The sequence below is a fragment of the Palaemon carinicauda genome, chromosome 5 (assembly GCF_036898095.1).
Source record: "Palaemon carinicauda isolate YSFRI2023 chromosome 5, ASM3689809v2, whole genome shotgun sequence".
In the NCBI taxonomy this organism is placed as follows: domain Eukaryota; kingdom Metazoa; phylum Arthropoda; class Malacostraca; order Decapoda; family Palaemonidae; genus Palaemon; species Palaemon carinicauda.
The window spans coordinates 177,884,618-177,891,770 of record NC_090729.1 but is presented as its reverse complement, the minus strand read 5'-3'; the positions used below and the strand labels follow the sequence as shown (position 1 = coordinate 177,891,770).

The 7,153-nt window shown below is 42.6% G+C and overlaps 1 protein-coding gene across 1 annotated transcript in view; it reads right to left on the bottom strand.

Moving 5' to 3' along the window:
* Positions 1 to 7,153, bottom strand: part of LOC137641272 (titin-like) — a 43,622-nt gene that overhangs the window by 25,001 nt on the left and 11,468 nt on the right. The window lies entirely within an intron of this gene.

Here is a 7,153-nt window from a genome sequence, read left to right as displayed (position 1 = left end):
ATCTTGAGATAAATATTCATGACACATCATGTCTTTACAGATTTCTTTATATTTATAAAAAATGAGAGTTCTCTAACATTTGGCATTTTAAAAAGATGGCCACAAAAATTCAGAAATTGAGGACAAAACCAGAAATACATAACATTGCAAATTTAAAAATGTGAATTTGAGGATCAATTGTACACCATTTTCTTAAAAAGAAAAAAAAAAAGAATTCGATTTCTGATGGGAGTGCAGTCTCTATTACACAAGATTAGTTTATTCATATGGAATGACTCACGGGATTGTGATGAAAGAAAACAACATTTGATGAAAGTGCAAACCAGTGTGTCTTAGTAGAAGCTAATAGAAATTCATAACTAGTCTTCTAGAATGGTCTATTCAAGATTACCACTTGATTTCCAAGGAACAGCAATTTTTTTTTTTTTTTTTACATTACAGTATACTATATGTACCAGTAATAAACATAAGATACGTGATATTGCAAACTATTACCGACAGGAGCACAAAAATCCTCTAGGATGCAATGCAGGTTACTAATAGTAAAGAGAATCAAGTGCATTTTAATAAAAGCTTGGTATTTTAGGAAACACTGAAAATTAAAAAAGCAAAATTTACTTGCAATGCTTTATAAATAACTTTTATTTGATCATTTATTGAAAAACTTTTACTCATAAAACAAGTGCAAGAACATACTGCCAGTACAAGACGGTTAGCCACTTGTCAGAGGATATTAAGCATTAAATCCATAAAAGTGGTTAATCTTGAGAAGAAACAAGAACTTCAACCTGTATTAAGAAGTTCATCATTTTTACTTTTTTAACAACAGGGAAGATGTTAGTTTGCATTATAAAATCAGTGTGATACAAACCAAAACGTAGCACAAGGCCACGTGTACGATAAATCTATCCTTGAAATACTGTGTCACCTCACTAGCTGAACGTTCCGCAACTAGAGTATGACAAATTGGTTTTGTAACAAATTTTTAAAAAAATTTAACTCTTAAGACTCAACGAATTTCAAAGGTTGAACAATACACTAAAACTTGTGATGTTACAGAAATTGCCAGTAGCATGGCTCAGCTTGGACTAAGGGGTAACTCCAGCACTTGTACCCTAAGTTTAAACATAGCTGCCTCTCAGTGCACATTCAAGAAACCTTGATCTCATTTTTTTTTTTCTTATTAATGTTGCTGTGTTTCATTTTTTGGTAATACACGCACAATGAGGACTAGGAATCTCATTGGTAGTGATAGGCTAAGATGAAAAGTTGGAAGAACAATGATAGAACTTAAGAGATCATTGCAATGTCAGAGAGAGTGGTTTTTTGCCAAAATCAACAGATTCAACAATACAGAAAAAATGGTTACTAAGAAATCTAAAGTAGCCAAAGGAGTGACATCCTCGTCAATTTGGAGAACTTGGGTAAAAAAAGATTTAGAGAAATAGTGTGTGATTTGGATAAATCAGAAAAAACTAGCATGATGCGGTAACTGAGACCATAACAAGCGAGAAGGTAAAGTAACTGCATATGGACATTATTATAAACATTCCTGGAACGAGTGTCGATACAGATAAAGGGGGTTCCTAGGCCAGCCGAGGCTGGTCCGAGAAATTTAAAAAGAGAACTGGCCTACAAAGGTTAGTAAGGCATGGAAGGGTACTCTGTCAAAAAAAATTCTGCCACAAGCTTGTTGGAGGATTTCAAAGAGTTCACTGAACTTGAGAACGTTATTCCTCACAACAAATCTTCAATTACGAATGGACTTATGAATTTGGGTCATAAGGCATAGCTTTGGGGCCTGAGAAAGCTACCCAGAAGCAGAAGGCCTTGGCAAGTTTTAAGCCAATGAAAGATAAGTTATCCATGTTGCTGTGTGGGAATGCATGAAGGAACTATACAGTAACTTCTTCACTTATCTACTATTAAGAAAACCCCTAGGGTTCTCAAGAAAAAGAATGTGATAAACAATACCAAGTTACATGTGGTGTGGAAAGCTAACAGACAAGCCTAGGTAATAAGCAGATTTTAATTGTGTGAGTTCATGATGGGTTTAGCCCTAGTGTGAAAAAAATCCCTCCGGGATAAACAATTGCCTCTTTAAGGCTCTCATCTTCTTTTCCACCTTCCAGGCTTGGAGGACATCATGGTATAGGAGTTCAGCCTAATTGCTGTTAATTTCTTGCTCCTAAATAAAACTGCCTCATCCAGCCCATGGACCAGCAGGTGATGGATTTCAAGAAACTCTACACCATCAAATCTTCCAAGAGGCACAATAAAGTCATCATAAGTAGTGAATTAACTTTCCCAAAGTTTTGGAAGATTCATTTCAATACTATTTATTGCATAAGCCTCAAAGACAAGGAGTCCAGGAAGTGTCTTCCTGAACAATGAACTATACATGGAGTAAGGGTTGGCCAGACATTGTGCCCCTAAGCAAGTCCATGTGCTTGGATGTTAGTAACGATAAGGTTGAGAAACTACTAAATAACCACAGGATGGGCTCACCACACAAGAACTCTAAACCTTCAAATAGCAAGGCAACAAACAATGGCCGAGGAAAGGCCTTCAGAGAAGGTGGGAAGGATGATGTTCCTAATTCAAAGGTTAAGGCTATCTATAGGAAAGGGAAGAAATGCAAATATTTTAAAAAGATTTCATCCAGATTAGACAATAGCAAACCTTGTCTTAAAATTTCTAATGATAATGCACTGGGATATTTTGGCCACAATCTGAAACCTGTGCAGAAACAAAAATGTTTGGACCATCATTTTGTGAGACAGAAGTCTTAATAACACCTCCTCCTACTCACCACCTTCCACTTAGGTCATCAACTCACATGATTACAGGAAAGGTGAAGTTAAATAATCCTATATTTCTTCTCTTTGCTGTGATTCATATTTTTTTATCATTTTAGGGAAGAACATTACTGTAAACTGTGTAAATAAATTTATTAATTTTAATGAGTTTTTAAGGGATATAGAATGAATGAATCCAATTTACAATAATTCTTACATGTTTGAATGACCTGGACTGAATTAAGTTTAAGTTTGACTTCCAAAGTTTCATTCTACTATACTTATATACATATTAAGCACTTACGAAGGAAACAAAAATATTGTATATCTTAATTTGTGGAGAAAAATGTTATTTTCCTTAGTAAAATAAATTTTTGAATATATCTACCCGGTGATCATGTAGCTGCAGCTCTGCTGCCCGACAGAAAAAACCTACGGGCGGGATACGCCAGCGATCGCTATACAGGAGGGGGTGTACAACAACAGCGCCATCTGTCGAGTAGGTACTCCAGTACTTCTTGTCAACAAAGAACCAATTTTCTCCTCGGTCCACTGGGTCTCTATGGGGAGGAAGGGAGGGTCCTTTAATTCATGATCACCGGGTAAGTATATTCAAAAATTTATTTTACTAAGGAAAATAACATTTTTCAATATTAATCTTACCCGGTGATCATGTAGCTGATTCACACCCAGGGGGGTGGGTGGAGACCAGCATACATGTTAACATTAGAAGCTAAGTATCCCGTATTTCATTTTAGCAGTTATTCAAAATAACAGACATAAAATTAATAAGTACCTGGTAAGGAAGTCGACTTGAACCATTACTCTGCCTTTTTAAGTACGTCTTCCTTACTGAGCCTCGCGATCCTCTTAGGATGCTGAGCGACTCCTAGGTGCTGAAGTATGAAGGGCTGCAACCCATACTAAAGGACCTCATCAAAACCTCTAATCTAGGCGCTTCTCAAGAAAGAATTTGACCACCCGCCAAATCAACCAGGATGCGAAAGGCTTCTTAGCCTTCCGTACAACCCAAAAACAACAATAAAAAGCATTTCAAGAGAAAGATTAAAAAAGGTTATGGGATTATGGGAATGTAGTGGTTGAGCCCTCACCTACTACTGCACTCGCTGCTACGAATGGTCCCAGGGTGTAGCAGTTCTCGTAAAGAGACTGGACATCTTTAAGGTAAAATGATGCGAACACTGACTTGCTTCTCCAATAGGTTGCATCCATTACACTCTGCAGAGATCGGTTCTGTTTGAAGGCCACTGAAGTAGCGACAGCTCTAACTTCATGTGTCCTTACCTTCAGCAAAGCATGGTCTTCCTCATTCAGATGAGAATGGGCTTCTCTAATCAAAAGTCTGATGTAATAAGAAACTGCGTTCTTCGACATCGGTAAAGTAGGTTTCTTAATAGAACACCATAAAGCTTCTGATTGTCCTCGTAATGGCTTCGTACGTCTTAAATAGTACTTAAGAGCTCTTACTGGGCATAGTACTCTCTCTTGTTCGTTTCCAACCAAACTGGACAGACTTGGAATCTCGAACGATTTGGGCCAAGGACGAGAAGGGAGTTCGTTTTTAGCTAAAAAACCAAGCTGTAAGGAACATGTAGCCGTTTCAGATGTAAATCCTATGTTCCTGCTGAAGGCGTGTATCTCACTGACTCTTTTAGCTGTTGCTAAGCAAACGAGGAAAAGAGTCTTCAAAGTGAGATCTTTAAAAGAGGCTGATTGAAGCGGTTCAAACCTTGCTGACATCAGGAACCTTAAAACCACGTCTAAGTTCCAACCTGGTGTGGCTAACCGACGCTCCTTTGAGGTCTCAAAATACTTAAGGAGGTCCTGTAGATCTTTGTTGTTGGAAAGATCTAAGCCTCTGTGGCGGAAGACTGCTGCCAACATGCTTCTGTAACCTTTGATCGTAGGAGCTGATAGGGATCTTACCTTCCTAAGGTGTAAAAGGAAGTCAGCTATCTGCGTTACAGAGGTACTGGTTGAGGATACTGAATTCGCCTTGCACCAGCTTCGGAAGACTTCCCATTTTGACTGGTAGACCTTGAGAGTGGATGTCCTCCTTGCTCTGGCAATCGCTCTGGCTGCCTCCTTCGAAAAGCCTCTAGCTCTTGAGAGTCTTTCGATAGTCTGAAGGCAGTCAGACGAAGAGCGTGGAGGCTTGGGTGTACCTTCTTTACGTGCGGCTGACGCAGAAGGTCCACTCTTAGAGGAAGAGTCCTGGGAACGTCTACTAGCCATTGCAGTACCTCGGTGAACCATTCTCTCGCGGGCCAGAGGGGAGCAACCAACGTCAACCTTGTCCCTTCGTGAGAGGCGAACTTCTGCAGTACCTTGTTGACAATCTTGAACGGGGGGAACGCATAAAGGTCTAGATGGGACCAATCCAGAAGAAAGGCATCTACGTGAACTGCTGCTGGGTCCGGAATCGGTGAGCAATAATTTGGGAGCCTCTTGGTCATCGAGGTAGCGAACAGATCTATGGTGGGCTGACCCCACAGGGCCCATAGTCTGTTGCAAACACTCTTGTGAAGGGTCCATTCTGTAGGGATGATCTGACCCTTCCGGCTGAGGCGGTCTGCCATGACATTCATGTCGCCTTGAATGAACCTCGTTACAAGCGATATCTTTCGATCTCTTGACCAGGTGAGGAGGTCCCTTGCGATCTCGAACAACGTCATCGAATGAGTCCCTCCTTGCTTGGAGATGTACGCCAAGGCTGTAGTGTTGTCGGAGTTCACCTCCACCACCTTGCCTAGAAAGAGGGACTTGAAGCTTCTCAAGGCCAGATGAACTGCCAGTAGCTCCTTGCAGTTGATGTGTAGTGCTCTTTGATCCGGATTCCACGTGCCCGAGCATTCCCGACCGTCCAGTGTCGCACCCCAGCCCGTGTCCGATGCGTCCGAGAAGAGAAGGTGGTCGGGGGTCTGAACAGCCAGTGGTAGACCTTCCTTGAGAAGAATGCTGTTCTTCCACCAAGTCAGTGCAGACTTCATCTCTTCGGATATAGGAACTGAGACCGCTTCTAGCGTCATGTCCTTTCTCCAGTGAGCAGCTAGGTGATACTGAAGGGGTCGGAGGTGGAGTCTCCCTAACGCGATGAACTGGTCCAGCGATGAAAGCGTCCCTATTAGACTCATCCACTGTCTGACTGAACATCGGTTCCTTTTCAGCATGCTCTGGATGCATTCTTGGGCTTGACTGATTCTGGGGGCCGACGGAAAAGCCCGAAAAGCTTGACTCTGAATCTCCATACCTAGATAGACTATAGTTTGGGATGGGACGAGTTGGGACTTTTCTATATTGACCAGGAGACCCAATTCCTTGGTCAGATCCATAGTCCATTTGAGATTCTCCAGACAGCGACGACTTGACGCAGCTCTTAAAAGCCAGTCGTCCAAATAGAGGGAGGCTCTGATGTCTGCTAAATGCAGGAATTTGGCAATATTCCTCATCAGTTTGGTAAACACTAGAGGTGCCGTGCTTAGGCCAAAGCACAGGGCTTGGAACTGGTAAACCACCTTCCCAAAGACGAACCTTAGGAAAGGTTGGGAATCTGGGTGGATGGGGACGTGAAAGTACGCGTCCTTGAGGTCTAACGAGACCATCCAGTCTTCCTTCCTGACCGATGCTAGCACCGACTTCGTCGTCTCCATGGTGAACGTCTGCTTGGTGATAAAGACATTTAGAGCACTGACGTCCAGCACCGGTCTCCACCCTCCTGTCTTCTTCGCTACTAAGAAGAGACGGTTGTAGAAGCCCGGGGATTGATGGTCCCGGACTATGACTACCGCTCCCTTTTGTAGCAAGAGAGACACCTCTTGCTGTAAAGCTAGCCTCTTGTCCTCCTCTCTGTACCTGGGAGAGAGGTCGATGGGAGTTGTTGCTAGAGGGGGCTTGCGCAAGAATGGAATCCTGTACCCCTCTCTGAGCAACTTCACAGACTGTGCGTCTGCACCCCTGTTCTCCCAGGCCTGCCAGTAGTTCTTGAGCCTGGCTCCCACTGCTGTCTGGAGAAGATGGCAGTCAGACTCTGCCTTTTGAGGACTTGGAACCCTTCTTCTTTTTGCCACGTTGACTATCGGCACGGGTACCTCCTCTGCTGGAGATTCTGCCACGAAAGGGCGGAATGAACCTAGACGCTGGTGTGTCCATCCTAGGTCTAGGCACGGAAGGTAAAGCTGTGACTTTACGTGCGGATGACGCCACCAGGTCATGGGTGTCTTTCTGGATCAACGAGGCGGCAATCCCCTTGATCAGCTCTTCAGGAAAGAGACACTTGGATAGCGGAGCAAACATCAGCTCTGACTTCTGACATGGTGTGATCCCCGCCGACAAGA